The sequence below is a fragment of the Armigeres subalbatus genome, chromosome 1 (genome assembly GCF_024139115.2).
Source record: "Armigeres subalbatus isolate Guangzhou_Male chromosome 1, GZ_Asu_2, whole genome shotgun sequence".
Classification (NCBI taxonomy): domain Eukaryota; kingdom Metazoa; phylum Arthropoda; class Insecta; order Diptera; family Culicidae; genus Armigeres; species Armigeres subalbatus.
The window spans coordinates 21,616,019-21,641,708 of NC_085139.1; the positions used below are offsets into that span (position 1 = coordinate 21,616,019).

A 25,690-nucleotide genomic window follows, 5' to 3' on the forward strand; every position below is an offset into this window, starting at 1 on the left:
TGACAGTCCGATGTGGGCTATGGGTAATTTTTGTGTGAAGACAATCCGTCGACGCGGATCGATTTGTCCTATTTGAGCTGGACTGGATGAACCAGGAGCAATTGAATCTCCCTTCCAGGGGTTAACAAATGAAGAACAACGCTGATTGGTTGATATATAATCGACCGGCAGTACTTGAGTTTTACACTGCCCAGCTAGATCCTCCTGCAATAATTGTCCTGATTGTTTTGAATCGAAAACCTGCTTTTGAGCCGGAGTAGATGTAGTACAACTTGCTTCTTTCAATGGTGAAACAAATGATGATTTGCTTTCGGAGAGATAGCCAAGTGCTTCGTTGTTGATTTGTTCGCGACTGGTGTCCAGCTGTTGTGGACAACCGTATAGCTTTTCAGCAGAAGTAGATGGCTCAGAAATAGTCCGAACTTCTCTTAGTGGTCGACGAATCACAAGATTACAATCTGTATTTACCTCCAATCTTTGTTCTGGGGTATAAAAATCGTCTGACTCTACGAAATCTAAATTGTCAGATGATGTCTCTTGGATATTTTCCTCGAGATTTTCCTGACTGGCGGATTCTTCTATCACTGACGTTAGGGACGTTGATTCATCGACAATGACCTCCTCGAATCCTATGAGCTGCAAACCCTGAAAGAAGGTCAGATAAGTACATTTTATATAATAATGGTTTATAACCTCACTTTTTCTTGTCTCCAACGGGCGAGTCGTGAAAAAATTTCGTCGAGGTTCCACTGCTCGGAATCAAAAAAGTCTTCCAATTCATCCTTGCTTATGGATGATAACTTCGCCAAGTCGATGTCATTAACTGTTAATACAAAAAGAAACATATACATTAAATTACAAGTAAAATGAGAATATTTTAAAATAATTACCAATAAAAATATTTAAGGCTTCTGCAGGCAGCTTCAATTCATCTATAACAACGGAATGTAATGAAATGCTTTCGAGCGCCATGTTGACGGGATGTTCATACACTAATGAAGTGAAATGTATAAGAAAATCCTAATACGTTTTTGCCATAAAGCAAAACTTATACTTTTCATGGCAAAATAATATACAACATATTTGCACACTGAATGTATTTCATGCATATACGAAGTATAGATTATTAATGGTGTCATGAATTGTATAAATTTGTACTTTATGGATGCTATGAATGAAATTGAATAAATAAAATAATTACTTTTTTTTACGTGTTGTTGGCTCAGTTCTTCTTTGGGAAACCGTAAAATGGCGACTGTGTTTCTTCGTTTTTCCCTGTGACTTTAGGAGTTCCCAAGGCACCCATCTTGGTCGTTTAATTTTTAAAGTTTACCTGAACGACATTAACTTGCTACTCAAGTGCTTTAAAATACACAGGATTTTGTTTTTACACGATTTTTTTTCGCTCGTATTTTTGTTCGTGTGACTTCAATTTGCCACCAAAATCGTTGCAACATGTTTAAAAAAATCCTAAATAATTCAAAGAAAATTCACATGGTAATTAATATGCGTTAAGCATTTAGAATAAGTGAAAAATTGAGAAAGTGTAAATCGTGTAAAAACAAAATCCAGTGTATCATTTGCCGTCGACATCAAATTATTTTGAATCGCAGACGGTGTAAAAGATACACTATTTTTGCAATCGCAGTTAGATCTCAATTCTTTTTCCGCCTGAACGAATTACGGGCACATCGAACCATTTTTGAGCATGTGCAGAATTTTCAATCGCTGCTCAAATAGTTTCGATTTCACATGAGTCGTAACACTCTTCGGAAAAGGTTTTCCCTCATCCTGTCACACTTTTAGAAAGGTTTAGAAAGGATAGTTCAAATTGTTGAAACTAGATCTAGACTAAGTTAATTATTGTAAATACACTGGAGTCGATTTTTACGCGGGGGATACGTTCCGCGAAAATTAAAACTGATGCGTTAAATCGACTTATAATAAAAAAAATCGGGTTTTCGTTATTTTCACACGTAACCAAAGGTCGACCTGTTTCAAATATGGTGCATGCTCTTTGTGGTACATAGAATAGAATTTGTACAAAGCATAACTTCTTGGCTATTTAAAAAAAATCCTGGAGTAAGGCCTTTAGATCTACACGCGTTAGCAAAGGTCTATCGACCTGTTTCATATATGGTGCATGCTCCTTGTGGTACATAGAAGAGAATATGTACACAGCATAACTTCATGGCTATCAAAAAAAAAACTCGAGTAAGGCCTTTTGATCTACACGCGTAATCATAGGTCTGTTGACCTGTTTCAAACATGACCTAGGGTAGGCTAGCTGCGTGCCAAAGGGACAACCTTTGTACTGCACTGCTCTTTGACGCCAGAGACGACGTCGTCCGCATTCGTGTCCTCGTCCAGTTGCTTGCACTGGAAGGTCACTTCCGTCCCCAATGACCTCACCTCGGCGCCGTTACCCAAGATCTCTTGGGCTAGCCGTCCTGCTAGCTTGCGCTCCATGTTTCAGCACCAAGATCATTTCACCGGTCTTTGTTCGTCTGACGCTTCGCGCGTCCTGCCCCAGCGCCGAAAGCTTTGCTGACTGACCAGCTGTCAGGGATTTTCGGTCCCTTGTGCCGATGGCACCGGCCGGCTGGTACCCTTTTGCGGCCCGGCGACTTGCCTCTGGTTGCAGCCTTTCGCTTTTTTGGGCCGAGAACTGGCTTTCTCGCCCTTCGAGCTCCACTACATCCCGATCTGCTCCCTCAAGACGACGTTTGGCCTTTATGGTCGCCTACTGTTTGGTTTTGCTCTGAGCACCTTCGCCGGTTTGCTGTCTGAGCCGTTTTTGGTTAGGTGCAGTATTTTCCTCGTTGGCCGTCAGGGCAAAATCAATCGCCTCTTGGGCCAAAGTCGCTCTTCCAAGCAATGTTGGGCTGAATCATTATCAGACGATAATGATTGCAATTTTCATGTGAAAACATTTCACGTGAAAATAGTAGGCGAGTTGTCGCCGGTGGCAGCTTCTCAAATTTTGTACTCAAGCGATAATAAACACAGAATATTCATTCAAACATTAATCTTTACTAATATCAGCTAATTGTCAACAGTCCCGTTATATCTTCTATTTGGCGTTATGGTTTCATGGTACTAAGGAAAAAGAGTTCAAAATGTAACGGTAAATGCTTCAAATCAAGATACGATTTTCAAACGATTCATAATCGCTAGCGAATTTTTATCACTTGATTATTTAAAAGTATGTAACGGTAGCCCGTCACACGAAGAGAATTTGTATAAATTATTTAAATAAATATCTTGTACATATAATTGTTTGCATCAATACACATGGAACGACCGAAGAGAAGCATAAACCGTCTTAAGAATTGCGCGCTTGAAACATATTTTACGATTCGCCTACGCATAGGCTATCGTTTGCCAACACCTGAGGTGGTACATAATAATTGTTAACCCTCTCGCGAGAGTTAATTGGTTGCTCGCGATCAGAGATGAGCCGAAGGTCAAGTTCGGAGGAAGACCTTGGGGGATTGGGGATAAGGGCAAGGAAGTTCGCTTTGCGATTACTGGTGGGAGAACATGGGAGAACATGGGTGGGAAACATATTTCACGATTCGCCTACGCATAGGCTATCGTTTGCCAACACCTGAGGTGGTACATAATAATTGTTAACCCTCTCGCGAGAGTTAATTGGTTGCTCGCGATCAGAGATGAGCCGAAGGTCAAGTTCGGAGGAAGACCTTGGGGGATTGGGGATAAGGGCAAGGAAGTTCGCTTTGCGATTACTGGTGGGAGCGAGAAGTCAGAAACCAGAACAAGAACATGAAAATCGACTTTAAACTCTTCGCCAAAAGTAGACAATTCCCAAGGCTATTTAATCTGAGGGCCCAAAGATTCTTTTTCACTTTGCCTGGACAGTTGAAACGATTAGGAAGTTTTCCCGCGTTCCGTTTAATCTTGAGAGTGAGAAAGTTAATCTAAAGGAAGTAGTTCAGTGTTAAATAGTTCTTGATCATTGCAGAAATTCCAATCAGTTTCCCCGAGAAGAATATTGTGCTATCTAAGTGTTAAGTGGTAGCAAGAAAGGTAGTAAAGTCGTGCATTCATAGTCAGCGTTGCTCTCGTAACCCTTTTATTTGTCGCACAGCCGTTCGACGGCTTTTCCTCTCGGATTTAGGAAACACGGACAGCATCCGCCAACAACTGTCAACGGGCAACCCGCCGGCCCATATCCATCCGGAACCGGAAGGGCCGCGTCGTCAACATCGCGCCCCAGCCCGTTCTACATCGAGGTCCACGTGAGTACGCACCCGACCGGCAAATCTCCTTCTGGTGTACCGCCACCACGTGTCTGTCGGGCCCAACGGACGTTGGAGCATCGTCCTATTAACAGTTCATCGTCGGTGGAATTCACCGTCCATTGCTCGAGAAAACGGAAATCGGTTATCGAGAAAGGCTCACCCGCTCTGGTAGGTGAATTCATCGTCGCGTTCTTCCCACGCCGGCGAACAATAACCATTCCCACGCTGTGCTAAGCGAAGCAAGCCGAGCCGATAGACAAAAGCAACTAGTGGACAATAGGAGCAAGCCAAGCCGTTGAACAAAGGGACATCTTCAGCTGAGCCCACCATGCCGCGCCGGCGCTAGAAGGCGGTTACGCGAGTAGAGTTAACTACATGTGCACATGTGATGTTGGGGGTAGATAGAGTACAGGGGAGAGAGCACGCACGCATAGGTAGTGGTAGGTAGGTAGATGTATAGGCCAATAACGATGACAACTGTGTAGATAAGCAATAAATTTGAAATGTTTGTAATGATCCTCGTTTTCTACCATACTGTGTAAACCCTATCCCCCCTCTCGTGATGGTCTTCAAGCTGCTATTCATTCATTCGAACTATTTCCTTTTATCGCGTCTTCGTTATTAGTTGAGGGATTGATGAATGATCTCCCATGCTTTCGAGTCGGTTTCGCCATCTAGGAAACAGTGGCAGAATCTCCCAGTGATGATATGCTAAACTTTATGTGGGAAAGCTCTTCTTGAAAGTGGGGAAGTTAGTGTCGAGTGAGTAATGTTCGGTTCTGGTTTTGTGAAGTTCTAGTAAGTCGGACGCTAGGAAAGTGGAGAGGCGGAATTGTTCTTCGAACCTTTCTTAAAGGGGTTTTCTCTCAATGGACTTACTTAGGTGGGTCTCAGACCGGGCAACAAATCAACTTGAGCGGGAAGTCCTCTCACGAGGTGGCGCATAAGCTTCCTATTTTTTTATAAGAACAATTTTACCAGTCCACAGTAGCAAATTATATCGGGAATTAATGTCCGGTCACGAACAGCTCTGTTCGTGCGACTATAAGTAAGATCGCGGGTAAGTTTAATCATCCTCGGTTGCCTTGAAAATTTGATTTTTCCCATCTCTGCTTCCAGGAGGGAGAAGGCCTTGGTTGTGGCACCTTTGTCGGCCTTCTGGCTTCCCCAGGGTGGCTGATAAATCGTTCTGTTCTTGTCTTACCATTCGAACAGCATGGCGGTGCACCAGCAGGTTCTGTTTCAGTTCCCTACCGATGTTCTGCCTTCCGCTTGTGAACTTGATAATGTTATCGAGTTGCTCGACGACCACCCCCACCCCGGGCTGTGGCCTAAATATTGTACCCATATCGCAAATTAGTTTAGATTATAGACACTATAGGTTCCATAGACGAGGTGAGGCGAAGACGAGTGTAGCCAAACGAACTCTCAATTAGTGCAGCCAAACAAGCATCACGCCACGAATATAATCCAAACACTGGAATGTGTGACGTCAAATTCGTGTGGTATACTTTTCCCTTCTCACTTCTCACATCTCACATATTTATCTCATTTTTCACTTCTTTCATCTCACTTCTCACTATTCACTTCTCACCTCTCACTTCTCGATTCTCGAATTTCTCACTTCTCACTTCTAAATCTCACTTCTCACTTGTAGCTTCTCATTTCTCGGCTCTCACTTCTTGTTTCTCACTTCTCAATTTTCACATCTCACATCTTTATCTCATTTCTCACTTCTCACTATTCACGTATCGCCTCTCACTTCTTACGTCTCGCTTCTCACTTCTCACTTCTCACTTCTTACTTCTCACTTCTTACTTCTCATTTTTCACTTCACACTCCACACATTTTCCTTCTAACTTTACCCTTCTGCCTTCACTGCTTACATTTGACTGCTTTTCATTTCTCGCTCCTCACTTCTCACATTTCACTTTTCACAACTCATTTCTCTCCATTCACTTCTTGCTTCTTACTTCTCACTTCTCGCTTATCACTTCTCACATCTTACATCTCATTTTCCGTATTGAATCTCTCACTTCTCAATCTCACATTTTTATCTCACGTTTTTATCAACACGGTCCGTGAGTTTCAGTTGATAAAATCGGAACAGTGACAAAATCGGAATATTTTTTTTAGACGATTTATTTTAGCTAAAATTTTAATAAAAATGATTTATTGCTGGGAAAATGTAAGATTTTCAGGTTCTACCATTTTTAAATACTAAGGGGCTGTCCATAAACCACGTGGACATACTAGTGAGAGACAAGGGTTAGTGAAAAGACATAGGAAATGTATATCGATCATCAATGGTGACTGGTTGAAGTTCTTGGCAAGTGAGGAGTGCATCAAAGGAACCTCCATAAATGATGTTACGCAAAAATTAACCATTTTCAATTACTCCTCCCTTCATTGTCCCACTTTTTGTACGAAATTTCTAATAAATTGATATGAGTAGTCACACTTTTAGAAACCCCCTCCCTCACTAAAAGTGTGACGTAATTTATGGACGTTCCGTAAGATAAGATGGAATCCGTTGATAACATAACAACAAATTTGGAAATATTTGACCTCCTTTCGGGACGGATGGGTCAACATGCCCAGCGTTTGAGGTTGCGCGTACCATGAAAACTAAATTCTCTTGAATTCGAGATGTTCAAGGTGCTCCAAAACATTCTCGAGTACAGCTCAAGGTATCCAGGTCACCAATCAAAGTTTTTGCAATGTCTTTGGCATATACTTAATATATCTAATAGGAATAATGAAAACCCAATTTTCTGGAATACGAGGTGTTCACGGTACTCCAAAATGTTTTCTGCTAGATCATTCATGACTTTTGCAATGTTTACGATGGAATGTTTACGATGTTATGCACGGATATATCATATAGGACTTGGTTGAACGGGTAGATCGCATGTTCGGAACTCCACCCAAGCAACACAAGTCAGACAAAAATAGTTGAAGCAAATTTAATGGGACCAAATCTGGTCACATACGAGTTACAGTAACCTTTGTGATACATGTGTGCTGCTAGGGCAGGACGTTTCTGAGAACAGAAAAGACTTGTAGTAACTTGTAAAAGTAATGCGTACCATTCTATCGGCTCGACGGACCTGCTAGGATGTTTAGCGATACACAGGTACATCGTTCAGGACTTGTTTGATCAACTAGATCGCATGTTCTGAACTGATTTTAACTCGAGGATGTTTTGGAAAAACTAGAACGCCTATAGATGCGTGTAAAAGTAATAAATGAAATCCTATCAGCTCAATGTACCTGCTAAGATGTTCAACGATGCACAAATACGTCATTCAAGGCTAGGTTGAGCGGGTAAATCACATGTTCTGAACTTCAGGGCGTTTTGGAGACCCTGAAATAGTTTGCGTTTATTCAAAACTCGATCAATTTATGTCTTATGATCACATAGATATTTTTGTTTGTCGACATATTTCCTAATGCATTCGAGGATATGTACTCCAGAAAAGTTTGGACGGCCTAAAACATCCGAAAAAGTATTTCAACGATTTTTCAGTTATATGCCAGATAACAATGTAATCCTTCGTCCTGAAGTGTAAACAAACCCGCATCTTGCCTCTTTTATTTCGATGAGGGGAAGTCGGTGAAGAGAAACCTTGTCTTGTTAGTTACGGATTCATTACCGCTGGTGGAATACAACATTTGGCCAGACACTAACTCAAGTTATCTAATTTTAAAAGCTAAATCTCTAAAAAAATTATTGAATTTTCTTGTTGATAGAAACGGAATAATTTTGTTGACGAAATCGGAGCGTGACAAAATCGGAACGTGATAAAATCGGAACATATTTGTGTCTTGCCTTTTACATCTTACATCTCACTTCTCATATCGAATTTTTCATTTCTCACTTGTAGCTTCTCTGACTGCTTTTCATTTCTCGGCTCTCACTTATCACTTCTCGTTTCTCACTTCTAACTTTTCACATCTCACATCTTTATCTTATTTCTCACTTCTCACTATTCACTTCTTGTCCCTCACTTCTTATTTCTCGCTTTTCTTTTCTTACTTCTTACTTCTCATTTATCGCTTCCCACTTCTTCTCACTTCTTATTTCTCATTTTTACCTTCTCACTTCTCCCTTCATGTTTCTCACTTCTTACATCTCACATCTCACATATTACTTCTCACTTCTGATTCCTCACATCTCACTTTTCACTTTTCAAAAATCACTTTCCACTGCTCATCTTCTCACTACTCGCATATCATTCCTTACTTCACACTTCCCAAATCTCACACGTAACTTCTTGCTATGGTTTTCTCACTTCTCATTTCTCACTTTTCAGTTCGCCCATCTTACTGCTCATCCTTCATTTTCTATTTCTCCCTTTTCGCTTCTCATTTCTTGTTTCACACCTCTCGTTTCTCACTTCTTAGTTCTTACTTCTCACTATTCACTTCTTACTCCTCACTTCTCTCTTTACAGTACTTACTTCACATTTCTCATTTTTCACTTCGTACTTCTTAATTCTCTCTTCTCGCTTCTCACTTCTCACATCTTACATCTCACTTATCGTATCTAATTTCTAATTTGTTACTTCTTACTTCTCAATCTCATTTCTCACTTATCGCTTCTCACTTCTCACTTCTCGCTTCTGACTTATTACTTTGCGCTTCTCACTTTTCCCTTATCATATCTCATATCTCTATTTCATTACTCACTTCTGGCTATTCACTTATCGCTCCTAACTTAACACTTCTCATTTCTCCTTTCTTATTTCTCACTTCTCGCTTCTCACTTCACGCTCCTCACTTTTTCGTTCTTGCTTCTCACATCTACCATCACACCTCACTACTCACTTCTTACTTCCCACTTCCTCACTTCTTGCTTTTCACTTCACACTTTTTACTTCTTCCTTCGTTGATTTAGAAAATGAATAAAGCTTGTATTGCGCAATACAGAGTTGTCCTATACAGTTGCCAAAAAAATTGCTCTTTCATTTTTAACTATTTTTAACATTTTAATAAAACCCTTCTTTTTTCTTCCTTCTTTATTATTTTGTCTCCCTTTTAACCCTTCTTACTTCATATGCTTCTTTTCTTACATTCTTCTTCCTTCTTTTTTATTTCTCACTTCTTTCTTCCTTCCATATTTCATCTTCCTTATTTCTAACTTCTTTCTTCTCTCTTTCTTCCTTCTTCCTCCATTCTTTCTTCCTTTTTTCAGCTTTTCAGAAATCAGTTTTTCTTCCTTCTTTCTTTCTTCACTCTTTTTGGCTTCTTTCTTTCTTTCGTCTTTCTTCCTTCTTTCTTCTTATTTCCTTCTTTTTTCCTTTTTTCTTCCTTCTTTCTCTCTTCTTTTTTTCCTTTTTTCTTCCTTATTTTTTCCTTCTTTTCTCCTTCTTTTTTCCTTCTTTCTTCCTTCTTTCTTCCTTTTTACTTCCTTACTTCCTTCTTTGTTTTTTATTTCCCCTATCTTTCTTTCGTCCTTCCCTGTTCCTTGCTTCTTCTGTCTATCTTATTTTTTTGTTTCCTTGTGTCTTCCTTCCTTCTTCTTTCCTTCTTCTACTTTCCTTATAACTTCTTTCTTCATTCTAACTTCCTTCTTCCTTCTTTTTTTCTTCTTCCTTTCTTCCGCCTTTTTTTGTTTCTTTTTTCTTTCTACCTTCTTTCTTACTTATTTCTTTCTTCATTCTTTTCTCCTCCGTTTTTCGTTCTTACTTTTTTTCCTTATTTTTTTCTCTTTTCTTCCTTCTTTCTTCTTTCTTTCTTTTCTGTTTCTTCATTCTTTCTCTCTTCTTTCTTTCTTTCTTCTTGTTTCCTTTCTTTCTGCTTGTTTTTTTTTATTTATTTCTTCTTGTTTCCTTTCTTTCTGCTTGTTTTTTATTTCTTCCTTCTTTTTACCTTCTTCATTCATTTATTTTTTTGCTTCTCTCTTCCTTGTTTCTTCTTTCCTCCTTCTTCATCCCTTCTTTTTTTCTTCTTCTTTTCTTCCTTCTTTCTTTCTTCTTTTTTCGTTTTTTCTTCCTTTTTTCTTACTCATATCTTTCTTCTTTGTTCCTTATTTCTTTTCTATTTTTCCATTCCCTGTTACTTGCTTTTTTTCTTTTTTCGCATCCTTGTGTCTTATCTCCTTCTTCATTCTTCCTTCGTCCTTCTTTTTTCCTTCTTCCATCTTCCATCTTCTTTCTTTATTTTTTGTTCTTTTTTCTTCCTCTGTTCTTCTTTATTCTTCTTTTTCCATTCTAACCTATATTTTTCCTTCCTCCTTCTTTCTATCTTTTCACTTCTTATTTTTATCACTCTCTATATCACATTTCTCACTAATCACTTTCTTCTTCTCATTTCTTCCTTTTTACTTTGCACTTCTCACTACGCACTTCTCTTTTCTCACTCACTACTCACTGTTCACTTTTCACTTCTCACTTCTCATTTCTCACTTATCAATTCTCACTTTTCACTACTCATTTACCTATGCTCATTACTCTTTTCTTACGTCTCTCTTTTCACTACTCATTCCTTGTCTTTTTGTCCTTTCGACCTTTTGTCCTTCGACCTTTTGACCTTCGACGTTATTATACAAATTCGACCTTTTGACCCTTCAACCTTTTGTCCATTCGACCTTCTGACCCTTCGACCTTTTGACCCTTCGACCTTTTGTCTTTTCAACCTTTTGTCCTTCGACCTTTTGACCTTCGACATTTTAACCTTCGACCTTTTGACACAGATTCAGAAATCAAGCAAGCTTGTATGTTTTTGCATAGTTTCAAATCTAAGGAATCTTAGTTACCATGATCGATTTGCTGGCGTACCAATCCAGAGCACACTGAACAGTGTTCAGAGCTCAAAACTAAGAACACCGAGGCACGCTCTTGGTTCATGTTCTGTTCAGGATGCATCTCTGATGTAGAAAACTCAAACATCCATCTGTTAGTTGTACTCACTGAATGAATTTCATTTAATTGTTAAAAATTGTGTTTGTGGTGGGCAACTCTGGTGCGAGATTGATTCTCTCCGTTCAGGTTTTTGTCTATATCGACCTTTTGTTCCTCTTGCCCTTTTTCTCTTATTATTTTATTGATCTTTTGTTTCTTTTGACCTTTTGTCCCGTTTGACGTTTTGTTCTTTCGACCTTTTGTTCTTTTTGACCATTTGTCCCTTCGATCTTTTGTCTTTTGACCTTTTGTCCTTTCGACCTTTTGTCTTTCGACCTTTTGTCCCTAACCCGACTTGAACAGCTGAAATGTTGGCTTGGGCACTTCGAACAGCTTGTTCACTTCTCAGCCAATTTTGTTCAAAAAGCAGGCATCCAAAGTCGACCGGCTGTCGGCGAAGGTGCTTAGAGCTGACCCTATGCTGTCTGTGCGAATATTGTAGCAACTATTATGCAATATTTTGCCCCGCTCCGCATCATTCAGGAGCAGGTCAACAAAGTTGGAAGTGTCCCTTTATTTGCTATTCATTGACTACGGAAGGGATTTCTGTTGTCTGAATCACAATCACGTCTGAATCGGATAGTCGCTGATGTGAGGTAAGGATGCATTTCATCTCCACTGTTACTTCTCAGCGCGATCGACAAGATCTTGGTGTATAGGCAAAGATAACGCAGATGATGTCTAAAATTTATAATTCTGACGGCCTCACAGCTGGATATTGTGTTCAGAGCCACTTCTTCTTCTTATTATTATTAATTCCATATTATTCGGCAACTCGGCCGTACGAAAACCATTTTTTTGTTAAATATCTTGGCTGTGCATATGCACAGCATATGTTTCGAAATGGACAAATTGATATGAAATTTGCGAAAAAGAATCCACGTGTCTTGGAGGGACTCGAACCCTCAGAAAGATATTCAATTTGCAAAAAAAGAGAGCTAACCGCGTTGGAGGTTGGTACTCGGATTCTGATGGCTTTTCCGCAAACGTGACCTTTAAGTGGTCTTGTTGTGTAGGGGTTATCACGCCTATCTAGAGAGTAGGAGGTTGAGGGTTCGAGTCCCTCCAAGACACGTGGATTCTTTTTCGCAAATTTCATATCAATTTGTCCATTTCGAAACATATGCTGTGCATATGCACAGCCAAGATATTCTTCTTATTGTCATTACATCCCCACACTGGGACAGAGCCACCTTGCAGCTTAGTGTTCATTAAGCACTTCCACAGTTATTAATTGCGAGGTTTCTAAGCCAAGTTACCATTTTTGCATTCGTATATCATGAGGCTAACACGATGATATGCCCAGGGAAGTTGAGAAGATTTCCAATCCGAAAATTCCCAAGACCGACACCGGGAATCGAACCCAGCCACCCTCAGCATGGTCTTTCTTTAGGTGATGTCTGTATGTGTGTATATGTGTACAAAAAATGTGTGACACACTTTTTTGAACTTAGCCTTATCCTATTTGCTTGCAACAGATTGCATTCAACGCGGAATTCTTCCTAATTTTTTGTTATTGATTGACTCAATCGGCCATTGCGTTTGATATACATTCAATCACCGCAGGCACCTGTACCGGAAGTGTTTAATAATTAATTATACATTTGAGTAGGCTTAAAATTTCCCCTTTAGCATATTGCTTCCACGTTTTTCCGCAGATTAACCACATTGTGTGTTTGTGTTGTTTACCACCGATCCTTATCGGCAAACAACTGTTCGGACATATTGTAGCTACACATATCGTTATCGGATCGATCCGGGAGTGTGTTGTTACATCACTGCCCCCACACATGTTTGCGCATAATTGGATCATTTATCAGAATTGCCACCGAAAAAGAAAAAAATGAACATGAATGCAAATTGTATCGCGAATAATTATTTATTCCACACCTTGGCTTGTATATGCGACCGAGCGCGGCGACGACATTCCATTTCTCCAGAAAAATTTACCGAAAACATCCCAATTCAGTTGGAATACCACAACAACAAACCGAACAGCAATAACCAATAAGTGTTGTCGAGAAAAGAATAAAAAATGATCCATAAAACAGATGCAAATTGTCATTTATTGAAGAATCGTTTATGCAAAAGAACTTTTGATAATTTCCATGGTGAACTTGCGTGAAATAATTTGATTTTTCTTCAGTTGAGGCAGCTTCAAATTTAATTTTAATTTTGCGGATGGTATCGCCGGATTTTCAAAATACAATCATATTTTTAAGATCAGGCTCAGTAATAAAATGTATATTAAGTACCCCTTCATAAATTGATGTGTTTTTTCAGCGAATACCAAATTTTTCAGCTTTTCAACAACACCATTCCAATGTTACTCCAAATCAACCACAAACATCCCATACTGGATCGTCCTCGCACAATTGATTATGGGCGCGGGTGGACATAAGAAGCATCAAGTTGATCGCCTTCCTGCGAGCTAATTCCATTTGTTATGATTACGAGTTGCTTAACGGTGCTTGCAGCTGCTTCCAATAACCTCTTGCAATCAAAGTATCGCACCACCACGCCACGGAAGGTCTCCGTTCTTCGGTCACTTGCTTCACAGATATTATGATACAGAAATTTATTAGCCTCTAACCGGTGGGCCTCCGGTGGTCGTAAAACAATCTCATTATCGTCGTTACTGGGCCCGTTTTTCCGCATCTTTGCTCACAACGAACCCCGAGAAGTGAATTTAACGCCGCACAATGCTCCCCTAAGGATGATGGTTGCTAGTCTCATCAACTTGTAAACGGTCCAAAAGGATTGGTAAACCTTTTCAATAAAGATAACTCGCGTCAAGTATGAGCCATAGATTGGAATTAGGTTTAGGGGTTGTCGCCGTTGACCCGAAAATGGACATTTAATTCAACTGAACGCGGAAGTAATTACGGTTTTTGTGTATAGCGAAAGCAGTACGAACCGGCTGAAATATGTCCCAATAAACATTGCGTGGGTTGCAATCCGATCCGATAAGGCCGTGAAAACTCGCGCACGAAAGTGACAACGAGAAGAATATTCCAGATAATCGTTCGGGTGAAACACAATCAACGGTTTTGTGCCGAGAAAATTTTAGAAGTAGGATAGATAGGATTTTTTTGTTCAAAGGCAAGACATTAGGTATAATTATTTTGCGTTCACTGTGTTACTGGGAAGGTACTGATAAGCTGAAATTCAATAAACAAAGTTAAAAAATAAGTTCCGGTTTGCATTAATTGAAAGGTTTTCTGGGTTTCCCTTATCCCTTAAAATGGCAGGTTTTGCCCAGAATGTAGTTTGCAAGTGAGCTCTGCCATAAGATGACGCCGGTAGCAGAAGTCCCAGCAAAAAGGAGTCATCGATTGACGGTCACCTACACTCAGGCAAATTGGCTATCGAATATCATAATACTGCCTTTTGGATATTTGCCACAAGTTTTAGATTTAAAATTCAAAAGGACGCATTATGAAATAAATTTTCATGAACAATACAAAACATAACATTTTCTTAAGGTCACTCCTGACGGAATCCAAGATTAAAAGTGCTCGCGTTTTCGGGGGCACACCACTCGATACGGAAGCATCGCACAACTGTCATTTTTATTATTTCATGCATGCTGCGACGCAGCAAAGCTAAATCAACAAATATGACAGTTGTGCGCCGCCTCTGAATCGAGTGATGTGCCCCCGAAAACGCGAGCACTTTGGAACTTGGATTCCGTCAGGAGTGCCCTTAAGGCACATTTATGAAATCACAATGAAGCATTACGAACCTGTACGCTAGACACGAATAAATCCATAACCCTGCCTTATGAATTACGGAAGTAGCATTTGGAGGCCATAACCACGCCTTATGAATTCCGTAATTTTAAGAATGCATCTTAATTAATTCATAATGCAGATTTATGGATTCGTTATAGCATTTTAAGATATATTAATTGATTCATAATGCTGCATTATGAATTTCTAAATATAGTATATTGAAAATTTTCTTGAATTATGAGTCAGATATCAAAAAATTTGGTTCATTCATTGTTATGCATATATATACGTTAGGAGGAGTTAAGCATCAGAACTCTGCAACTACACCGATGCCAACACGCGGGTAGCAACAGCGACCCGGCAACAACATGGTACATAGGACGAACGAGCATACGCAGCGATGAAGTGCACTTTGGCCAACGCACAAACTGCTGACAGGGCTGGTAGCGACCGATGCAGCTCAAAAAAGTGACTTTAGTGACCAAAACTGACGAAAAAAGGGACCAAATAGTGACTTTTAGTTGCAGAAAAAGTGACCAAATAGTGACTTTCAGTTTCAGTTGCAAGTTCGATGAGACGAAATTAAACGTTTTTGGGCCGAATGAGAATCATCTTTCACTCACCACTCTTTTGCCTTAGAACGAACTCAGACTGTGAACCATTCCACCGATTCGTTCAACTTTTAGTTAAAATTTGACAGTTTGATGGTTATTTCTCCGTGGTTAAAAATAACCCTGCTCCGGAGCATGGTTAGACTTGACAGTTCGATGGTTAAACTTTGTTCCCGAGAAAATTGGCGCCAAATCCATTTTGTTCCAAATAACTATCAATCTGTCAAAACTCAAATGGGTCGGCTTTGGGAATTTTTTAACTTCGATGAGAAAATAACCATCGAACTGGCAAATTTTAACTAAAAGTTAAACGAATCGATGAAATGGTTCACAGCCTCAGAAGAGAAATAAAAATCGTACACGCTAACTTTTATCTACTCTCTACTCAGTAAAATTGTATTGGCCTTTATTTTAATCCCACGGAAATATTATATCAGATAAATATCAGTCAAAAACAGTATTCAAAACTATGAGTAGTCTTCCGAGAAAATCAAATTTTTACGCCACTGGAAGTGAGCGAAACATGGTTATCACTCATAAGACCTTTTCTTTTCTGAAAAATGATTTCTAGGCAAAAATCTGCGTGAAGGAGCATTCCCTTCACGTGAGAATCAGTGAAAATTAAGCTCACTGGATTAGCTGAATACATATTTAAGAAAGATGCACGATTTATCATAGGTGCCACGGAAGTGCAAAAAAACAACAGTACGGATCGTTTGGGTAGAAAACGGAACAAAAATTATAAAGATCCAGTACAACGAGCCTGGGATTGAACGCTCAACCTTCTGCTTATACTGCAGGACTATGCTCTCTGAACTATTTAAATTTTTTTTTACAAAATACGCAGATTTCCCAACTTGCTGTACGTATCCATGAACGATTTTTGCTATGGAATTCGATAGCGCATGCAATCTTCAAAATTGGGGAGACTTGATTCTCTCTCTATAACATCTACTCAATAAATATTTTTTTAGAGCAAACCCTTCATCACATCTGTCAAATCTACAAAAAAATAGCCGCTTGAGAACAAATTTATATTTTCTTGAATTTGTTTGCCAAACTTCTCAAGTCTAAGAATCAAGTCTCCTCATATTGTGACAACAACTCAAAATCCAATTATCCTGAAATTGTGGTGGAATGTTGGCATTTTTATCAGTGAAGATCATTTAGCATATTGACGGCTTGTGCTGTGAAAAAATGATAGCATTTTGTCAATATTAGGGGAAGTTGTTCAAATTTTGCTAGTCACTAAAAAACATCTTTAGGAGGGACAAACACAGTAAATAATAGAGTAAATAAGGTTGTCAATCAAAAAATAATTCGTCACATAACGATCATTTAGAGGATCTATAATAAAAGTACGCTCTAACAATACTGCTATAATTCTCGGTAAAACAGCGGAGAATTAGGTCTCCCAAGGGGTCAAGTCTCCCAAGGAATCAAATCTTCCCACCTTCTCCTACTGTATAAAGTTTGAGCTTTAAAACAAAATCGGAATTGGCAGGTCTCCTGCTTGCATGACTGTATACCAATTTATAAATTGTGACGTGAAACACCTTCAGTTAGCTACTGGTGAAATGCCAGTAACAGCAGCGAGTTAAACGGCTTTCGAAGTTTCAGCGCGATCATTTTTTTAAGATCCGTAATTTTATTCCGCCATGATCAAAACATCATCCGATGGGTACATAAAGTTTTATTTAAAAAAAATCTTAGTCAATAGTTTCAAAATAGTTGAAAATAGTGACTTTTTGCGAGAAAAAGTGACTTTAGTGACTTGAGGTCGAAAAAAGGGACTTTTTAGAGACTTGCCCGAAAAAAGTGACCAAGTCACTAAAAAGTGACCCGCTACCAGGCCTGTAGATGGGGCATATTACCCCTTCCTTTCACTTTTCTGGTAGCTGTTTAGTTTCCCAGATTCTGACTATCAATTTGTGCAGGCAAGTGGCTAGCTTTTCCGGGCCCATCTTGATGAGCTCAGCTCCGATACCATCCTTACCAGCTGATTTGATTGGTCTTTATTAGCTGTTGGATGGCATCCCTAACTTCCCTCAAGGTGGGGGCTGGTTGGCTTCCATCGTCCGCTGAACTGACGTAGTCATCTCCTCCGCTGCCTTGACTTTCACTGCCTGTACTCTCAGCGCCATTCAAATGTTCCTCGTAGTGCTGCTTCCACCTTTCGATCACCACACGTTCGTCCGTCAAGATGCTCCCATCCTTATCCCGGCACATTTCGGCTCGCGGCACGAAGTCTTTGCGGGATGCGTTGAGCTTCTGGTAGAACTTGCGTGTTTCTTGAGAACGGCACAGCTGTTCCATCTCCTCGCACTCCGCTTCTTCCAGGCGTCGTTTCTTCTCCTGAAAAATTCGAGTCTGCTGTCTCCGCTTCCGTCTATAACGTTCCACGTTCTGCCGGGTACCTTGCTGCAGCGCGACCGCCCGCGCTGCGTCCTTCTCCTCCAGAATCTGTCTGCACTCTTCGTCGAACCAATCGTTCCGTCACATACCCGACGTTGTTCTCCGCTGCGTCGTTAATGGCTGCTTTAACTGTATTCCAGCAGTCCTCAAGAGGGGCCCCATCGAGCTCACCCTCTTCCGGCAACGCTGCCTCGAGATGCTGCGCGTATGCAGTGGCGACATCGGGTTGCTTCAGTCGCTCTAGGTCGTACCGCGGCGGTCGTCGGTACCGAACATTGTTGATGATGGATAGTTTTGGGCGCAGTTTAACCATCACCAGATAGTGGTCAGAGTCGATGTTAGCGCCACGATATGTCCTGACGTCGATAATGTCGGAGAAGTGCCGTCCATCAATCAGAACGTGGTCGGTTTGTGAATCTGCCTGCAGTGGTGATCTCCAGGTGTACCGATACGGAAGGCTGTGTTGGAAGTAGGTGCTGCGAATGGCCATATTCTTGGAGGCGGCGAAATCAATTAGTCGTAGGCCGTTTTCGTTCGTCAGCCGGTGTGCGCTGAACTTCCCAATAGTCGGTCTAAACTCCTCCTCTTGGCCAACCTGAGCGTTCAAATCTCCTATGATGATTATGACGTCGTGGCTTGGGCAGCTATCGTACTCACGTTCCAGCTGCACGTAGAATGCGTCCTTATCATCATCAGTGCTTCCGGAGTGTGGGCTATGGACGTTGATTATGCTGAAGTTGTAGAACCGGCCTTTGATCCTCAACCTGCACATTCTCTCGTTGATCGGCCATCACCCGATCACGCGTCTTTGCATATCGCCCATCACTATGAAAGCTGTTCCCAGCTCGTGTGTGTTGCCGCAGCTCTGGTAGATGGTATGATTAAATACCTCTAAACGTTCGCACCATTGATCCCTTCCAACAAACCTCCTGCAGCGCTACGATGCCGAATCCACGGTCCTTGAGCACATTGACGAGTATGCGTGTGCTCCCGATGAAGTTGAGAGATTTGCAGTTCCACGAACCGAGTTTCCAATCGCTAGTCCCTTTTCGTCGCAGTGGTCTTCGCCGATGGTTCCGGTCCGTACTATCTTGTTGATTGTTCGTTGAGTGAGTTTTTTTTTGGCTGGCTTGCAGGGCCTGACACCAAACCCTCTAAATTTCCGGAGGACCATTCCTTATTTCCGGTGGACCATGGTGCACAGTTTCACTTAGAGTCCCTCGCTGGCACTCGGACGATGATCAGCCGCCCCTAACATGGAGAACAGACGCTGTTGTGAGCCGATTCTGACATCCTTTTTTTCTCCCTGAAACGGAACTTTTCAGTTGGAAACCCATCGATTATTTACCGCGTCCCCCATTAAATGAGATTCCCGGATTGTTTCTTCCAATCGTTAAATAAAAACTAAGGGGGAATCGGTTATTACCAAGTTATAGAGTCAAAGAGCATAACAAAGCCGAACTCGATAAATTTATTAACAGCTTTTCTTAGCTTGAATGGAGATTATGCACTGCATCATAATTTTATGCACATATACACCCAATTCTTTCCCAACACATACCAAAATTGAAACATGTTATGCGAAAGAATAATATTAACTGGTGTCACAAAATTATTCTACAAAGCAGAACCATGCTAAAAGTGGCTGAAAGGGAAGTAAATAACAAGCATATAAAAATGTAAAAAAAAAATGCTGTATTTTGTCCTAGAAATCAAATCGCTGCGATGCGTAGTTAATGAGAACGAATTAAACGAGTGATTCAATCAAAAAGAAAATTAATTTCACTATAAATGATGTGGCTCTTTAAAACAGCAGCTTAGTTTTCACCCTATTTTTAAAACAAATATTAACACGCCAGTTATTTATGATATTGCAATGCGTAGGTTTGGAGAAATACTCATTAGAAACGATTGTTTTCACCAGAAATTCACAACCAAATCAAAATGTTGTTGATTTTTCATTTTGAGGTCGTATTATTGATATTGGCACTCACTTTAAATAACATTTAATAATTTGATCAAGCCCGAGTTCAAGCCATATACCACCTACAGAAAATCTACAGCAAACGCAAAATCTGATTCAAATTCAGAAAATCGTGCTAAATGAATGAATCCTATGAAAACAACTTCAAAATCATACTTCAAATGCTTTTTCTTCTAAACGACACTTATTTTCATGATTCTTGGTACAACCAGTAGACTTTAAAGCGATCGATGAGCTTCCCTTTCATTCATCTATTTGAAGGAAAGAATCTAGATGAACAATACGCGAATAGAAGTGGATGAACGCTGTCATCAGAGGAAAAGTAGAATCACTGAAATTTAACATAGCAAGGTATAGGCAATGGAATTGAAAATAATTTTAAAAATTACAAACAGAGATTTTTTTGAAAATGATTTATTAGGCTGGATTAGAAATTTAATAAAGATTAAAAGTAGTACCATCTCCGGAATCATTTTAAGAAAAAACTTCATTGTCATTAACAATCAAATTAGTTTATGTATAAAGTAGATAATCAAAATTCTAACCTCATGCTATAAATTATTTGTAAAAAAATTTCATTTTAAAATTTTGAAAATTATTTTGAAAGCTGCATCCTATACCTCGCTGTGAAATTATTTTCATGATTCTACTTTTTCTTTTGATGACAGAATTCATTCTTCTGCTAGCGTATACTCAGAACCGTAATTTCAAAAATCCTTAACAATGATTAGGGCCTCACTAATATCTGTCAAAACTAAACAAAACAAATGAACCGTTTGTTTGAGAAACTGCATATGTAAATAACATTTTTGGTCAAAATGAGATTTTTATATATTCTGAATCCTCGTCCAAAAATACGTATTCTGGCAAAAAATATGAAAAAAAAATTTGTTCAGGAGTGTATGAAATTTTTTTCGTTTGTTTGAGAAACTACATATGTCCACGTACTTTGAAGAGCAATTATGGTGTACTGCTTACATTTTTTGCACTGAAAGTGTCCCAGGGTGTTGAGTTTTACCAAAAACTATTGATCTGTATCGAAGAAATCGAAAGATTCGGTGCAAATTTGTTCAAAAACAGTTTTTTGTTGTTTTCTCGAAAAAGTGTAAAATGGACTTAAGCAGTTTCTCAAACAAATGATTCAAATGTGTTCCTTACTATCAAAACCAAAAAATATCCCATAATGCCGAGAAAATACAAATCTAAAATTTCCTAGACCGAATCAGGAATACATCTCAGCCATTTTGAGCATGCTCAGCTCACAGGTAGGTAAAATGGTTTGATAATGTCATCCTTGGAATTGTGATAAAAAAATTGACTGGTTTTAAAAAATCTTTTGTCTTGAATGTCGGAATTCCATCGTTTTTCAAAGTCGAACAATTAATTCGTAAATTCTCATATATCTGGATAAATGTCTACGATTTTTTCCAATTTACATTTAAATCCAAAAAGCGTAACAAACCAAAAGTATATTGATCAGGGCAGAGATTGCATACAAGTGAGTTTAACCATTGCGAAGCGGTAATGTTTGCTAGCCAAGTGTTGAGATTCACAGTTCACTTCAAAACGAATTTCATGAGAAACTGCTGAAAATAATGTTGGAGAATTATCGTTCCGTTTCAGGAAAAATTTATAAGAAGTCTATTGTCTGTTTAATCTCACAGTTTTCAAAGAATCTCAAGAATAATCTTCAGAACAAAACGCAGATACGCAGATTTTCCGAGTTGCTGTGCATATTCATGAACAATTTTTGCTATGGAATTCGACAGCGCATGCAATTTTCAAAATTTGGGAGGCTTGATCTTCTTTCGCATCGTAGCGCTGCAGGAGGTTTGTTGGAAGGGATCAATGGTGCGAACGTTTAGAGGTAATCATACCATCTACCAGAGCTGCGGCAACACACACGAGCTGGGAACAGCTTTCATAGTGATGGGCGATATGCAAAGGCGCGTGATCGGGTGGTGGCCGATCAATGAAAGAATGTGCAGGTTGAGGATCAAAGGCCGGTTCTACAACTTCAGCATAATAAACGTCCGTAGCCCACATTCCGGAAGCACTAATGATGATAAGGACGCATTCTACGCGCAGCTGGAACGTGAGTACGACAGCTGCCCAAGCCACGACGTCAAAATCATCATAGAAGATTTGAACGCTCAGGTTGGCCAAGAGGAGGAGTTTAGACCGACTATTGGAAAGTTCAGCGCTCACCGGCTGACAAACGAAAACGGCCTACGACTAATTGATTTCGCCGCCTCCAAGAATATGGCCATTCGCAGCACCTACTTCCAACACAGCCTCCCGTATCGGTACACCTGGAGATCACCACTGCAGACAGAATCACAAATCGACCACGTTCTGATTGATGGACGGCACTTCTCCGACATTATCGACGTCAGGACATATCGTGGCGCTAACATCGACTCTGACCACTATCTGGTGATGGTTAAACTGCGCCCAAAACTATCCGTTATCAACAATGTTCGGTACCGACGACCGCCGCGGTACGACCTAGAGCGACTGAAGCAACCTGATGTCGCCACTGCATACGCGCAGCATCTCGAGGCAGCGTTGCCGGAAGAGGGTGAGCTCGATGGGGCCCCTCTTGAGGACTGCTGGAATACAGTCAAAGCAGCCATTAACGACGCAGCGGAGAACAACGTCGTGTATATGGGTCGAAGTCGACGGAACGATTGGTTCGACGAAGAGTGCAGACAGATTCTGGAGGAGAAGGACGCAGCGCGGGCGGTCGCGCTGCAGCAAGGTACCCGGCAGAACGTGGAACGTTATAGACGGAAGCGGAGACAGCAGACCCGCCTTTTTCAGGAGAAGAAACGCCGCCTGGAAGAAGCGGAGTGCGAGGAGATGGAACAGCTGTGCCGTTCTCAAGATACACGCAAGTTCTATCAGAAGCTCAACGCATCCCGCAAAGGCTTCGTGCCGCGAGCCGAAATGTGCCGGGATAAGGATGGGAGCATCTTGACCGACGAACGTGTGGTGATCGAAAGGTGGAAGCAGCACTACGAGGAACATCTGAATGGCGCTGAGAGTACAGGCAGTGAAAGTCAAGGCAGCGGAGGAGATGACTACGTCAGTTCAGCGGACGATGGAAGCCAACCAGCCCCCACCTTGAGGGAAGTTAAGGATGCCATTCAACAGCTAAAGACAAATAAAGCAGCTGGTAAGGATGGTATCGGAGCTGAGCTCATCAAGATGGGCCCGGAAAAGCTGGCCACTTGCCTGCACAAACTGATAGTCAGAATCTGGGAAACCGAACAGCTACCGGAGGAGTGGAAGGAAGGGGTTATATGCCCCATCTACAAGAAAGGCGACAAACTGGAGTGTGAGAACTTTCGAGCGATCATCATCCTTAATGCCGCCTACAAAGTGATATCCCAGATCATCTTCCGTCGTCTGTCACCATTAGTGAACGAGTTCGTGGGAAGTTATCACGCCGGCTTCGTTGACGGCCGCTCGACAACGGACCAGATCTTTACTGTACGGCAAATCCTTCAAAAATGCCGTGAATACCAGGTCCCAACGCACCATCTGTTCGTTGATTTCAAAGCGGCATACGACAGTATAGACCGCGTAGAGCTATGGAAAATTATGGACGAGAACAGCTTCCCTGGGAAGCTTACCAGACTGATCAAAGCAACGGTGGATGGTGTGCAAAACTGTGTGAAGATTTCGGGCGAACACTCCAGTTCGTTCGAATCGCGCCGGGGACTAAGACAAGGTGATGGACTTTCGTGCCTGTTGTTCAACATTGCGCTAGAAGGTGTCATGCGGAGAGCCGGGTGTAACAGCCGGGGTACGATTTTCAACAGATCCAGTCAATTTATTTGCTTCGCGGATGACATGGACATTGTCGGCCGAACATTTGCAAAGGTGGCAGAACTGTACACCCGCCTGAAACGTGAAGCAACAAAAGTTGGACTGGTGGTGAATGCGTCAAAGACAAAGTACATGCTTGTGGGCGGAACCGAGTGCGACAGGGCCCGCCTGGGAAGCAGTGTTACGATAGACGGGGATACCTTCGAGGTGGTCGAGGAATTCGTCTACCTCGGATCCTTGCTAACGGCTGACAACAACGTTAGTCGTGAAATACGAAGGCGCATCATCTGTGGAAGTCGGGCCTACTACGGGCTCCAGAAGAAACTGCGGTCGAAAAAGATTCGCCACCGCACCAAACGTGTCATGTACAAGACGCTTATAAGACCGGTTGTCCTCTACGGACATGAAACATGGACAATGCTCGAGGAGGACTTGCAAGCACTCGGAGTATTCGAGAGACGGGTGCTTAGGACCTTTTTTGGCGGTGTGCAAGAAGACGGTGTGTGGCGGCGAAGAATGAATTATGAGCTCGCCCAGCTCTACGGCGAACCCAGTATCCAGAAGGTAGCTAAAGCCAGAAGGGTACGATGGGCAGGACATGTTGCAAGAATGCCTGCAAAGATGGTGTTCGCTTCCGATCCGGCAGGTACGAGACGGCGTGGAGCGCAGCGAGCGAGATGGGCAGACCAGGTGCAAAACGACTTGGCGAGCGTGGGGCGTATCCGAGGATGGAGAGATGCGGCCTCGAACCGTGCATTGTGGCGTCAAATTGTTGATTCAGTGTTATCTGTTTAGATGTTAACTAAATAAAAATGAATGAATCTTCTTTCTATGATACCTCCTCAATAAATACTTTTTAGAGCAATCCCTTCATTACATCTGTCAAATTTACAAAAAAAAGCCGCTTGAGAAGAATTTATATTTTCTTGAATTTTTTCGCCAAATTTTTCTATGGATGACTAATCATGGATTGGCAACGACTAAAAATACAAATATCCTGTAATTGTGGTGGAATGTTGACATTTTTATCAGTGAAGACCATTTAGCATAACGGGTGGCAACTAAAAAATTGAAAAGAAAGAATGACTTGGGAAAAAATACGAAGAAGTACAGTGCAATCTGATATATGTTATACAAAGAGTTGTCCTTAGTATTTAAATTTTGACTAATGATTATCAGCATATGGTTCGTGGTTCGCCGTGCGGCGCAGCTTAGTCTTGCTGGTACATATGACATGAACGCTGTACGGATCTGCCATTTCGATCTCCAGATTTCTGCTTCTGATCCTGCTATGAGTTGCTTCGTGTCTTTAGCCTTGCAATTACTTTTGTATACAATAGAGCTGAGTAGACCTAATAATGCTATGACAGTTTTCGAAAATTTTCACGCTAAAAATGTTCGACCGTGTACTTTTCCCATGATCATTGTTTGCTTGAAAAATTTACAATGCGCGCCGCAGTACTTCTTGTTTTGACGGCATGTTGTAGACTAACGCAAAATGAACTCCCCCAAGAAATTATGACGTTTGAGCGGGTCGCATAATGAACGCAAAATGAACCTTTGTTCGAGAAGACGACCCGCTCAAATGTAAAAATCCATCGGGTGAGTGAATTTGATGAACCCCTGCATAAGTCTATGTTGGAGTGAAATTGTGTGTGTGACTGTGTGACAATTCTATAAGGAATCATTCTAAGAATTCATTCACATAAAGTCATATTTCTGTGAAAGCATTATTATTATTATAGCAAAGTATTGAAGTCACTCCAATTTTTTAGTTGCCACCCGTCATTTATGGCTTTTTGCTGTGAAAAAATGATAGCATTTGGTCATTATTGGGAGAAGTTGTTCAAATTTTGCGTGGCCACTAAAAAGATCTTTAGAAGGGACAAAACACAGTAAATAATAGAGTAAATAAGGTTTTCAATCAAAAAAATAACTCGCC

General features: G+C 40.9%; 1 long non-coding RNA gene across 1 annotated transcript; it reads left to right on the plus strand.

Moving 5' to 3' along the window:
- The first annotated feature begins 3,850 nt into the window (after positions 1 to 3,850).
- LOC134208180 (uncharacterized) lies at positions 3,851 to 4,163 on the plus strand. The gene is made up of 3 exons (XR_009978533.1): positions 3,851 to 3,927; positions 3,986 to 4,050; positions 4,112 to 4,163. It is a non-coding gene; the product is annotated as an uncharacterized LOC134208180 (long non-coding RNA).
- The last annotated feature ends 21,527 nt before the right edge of the window (positions 4,164 to 25,690 follow it).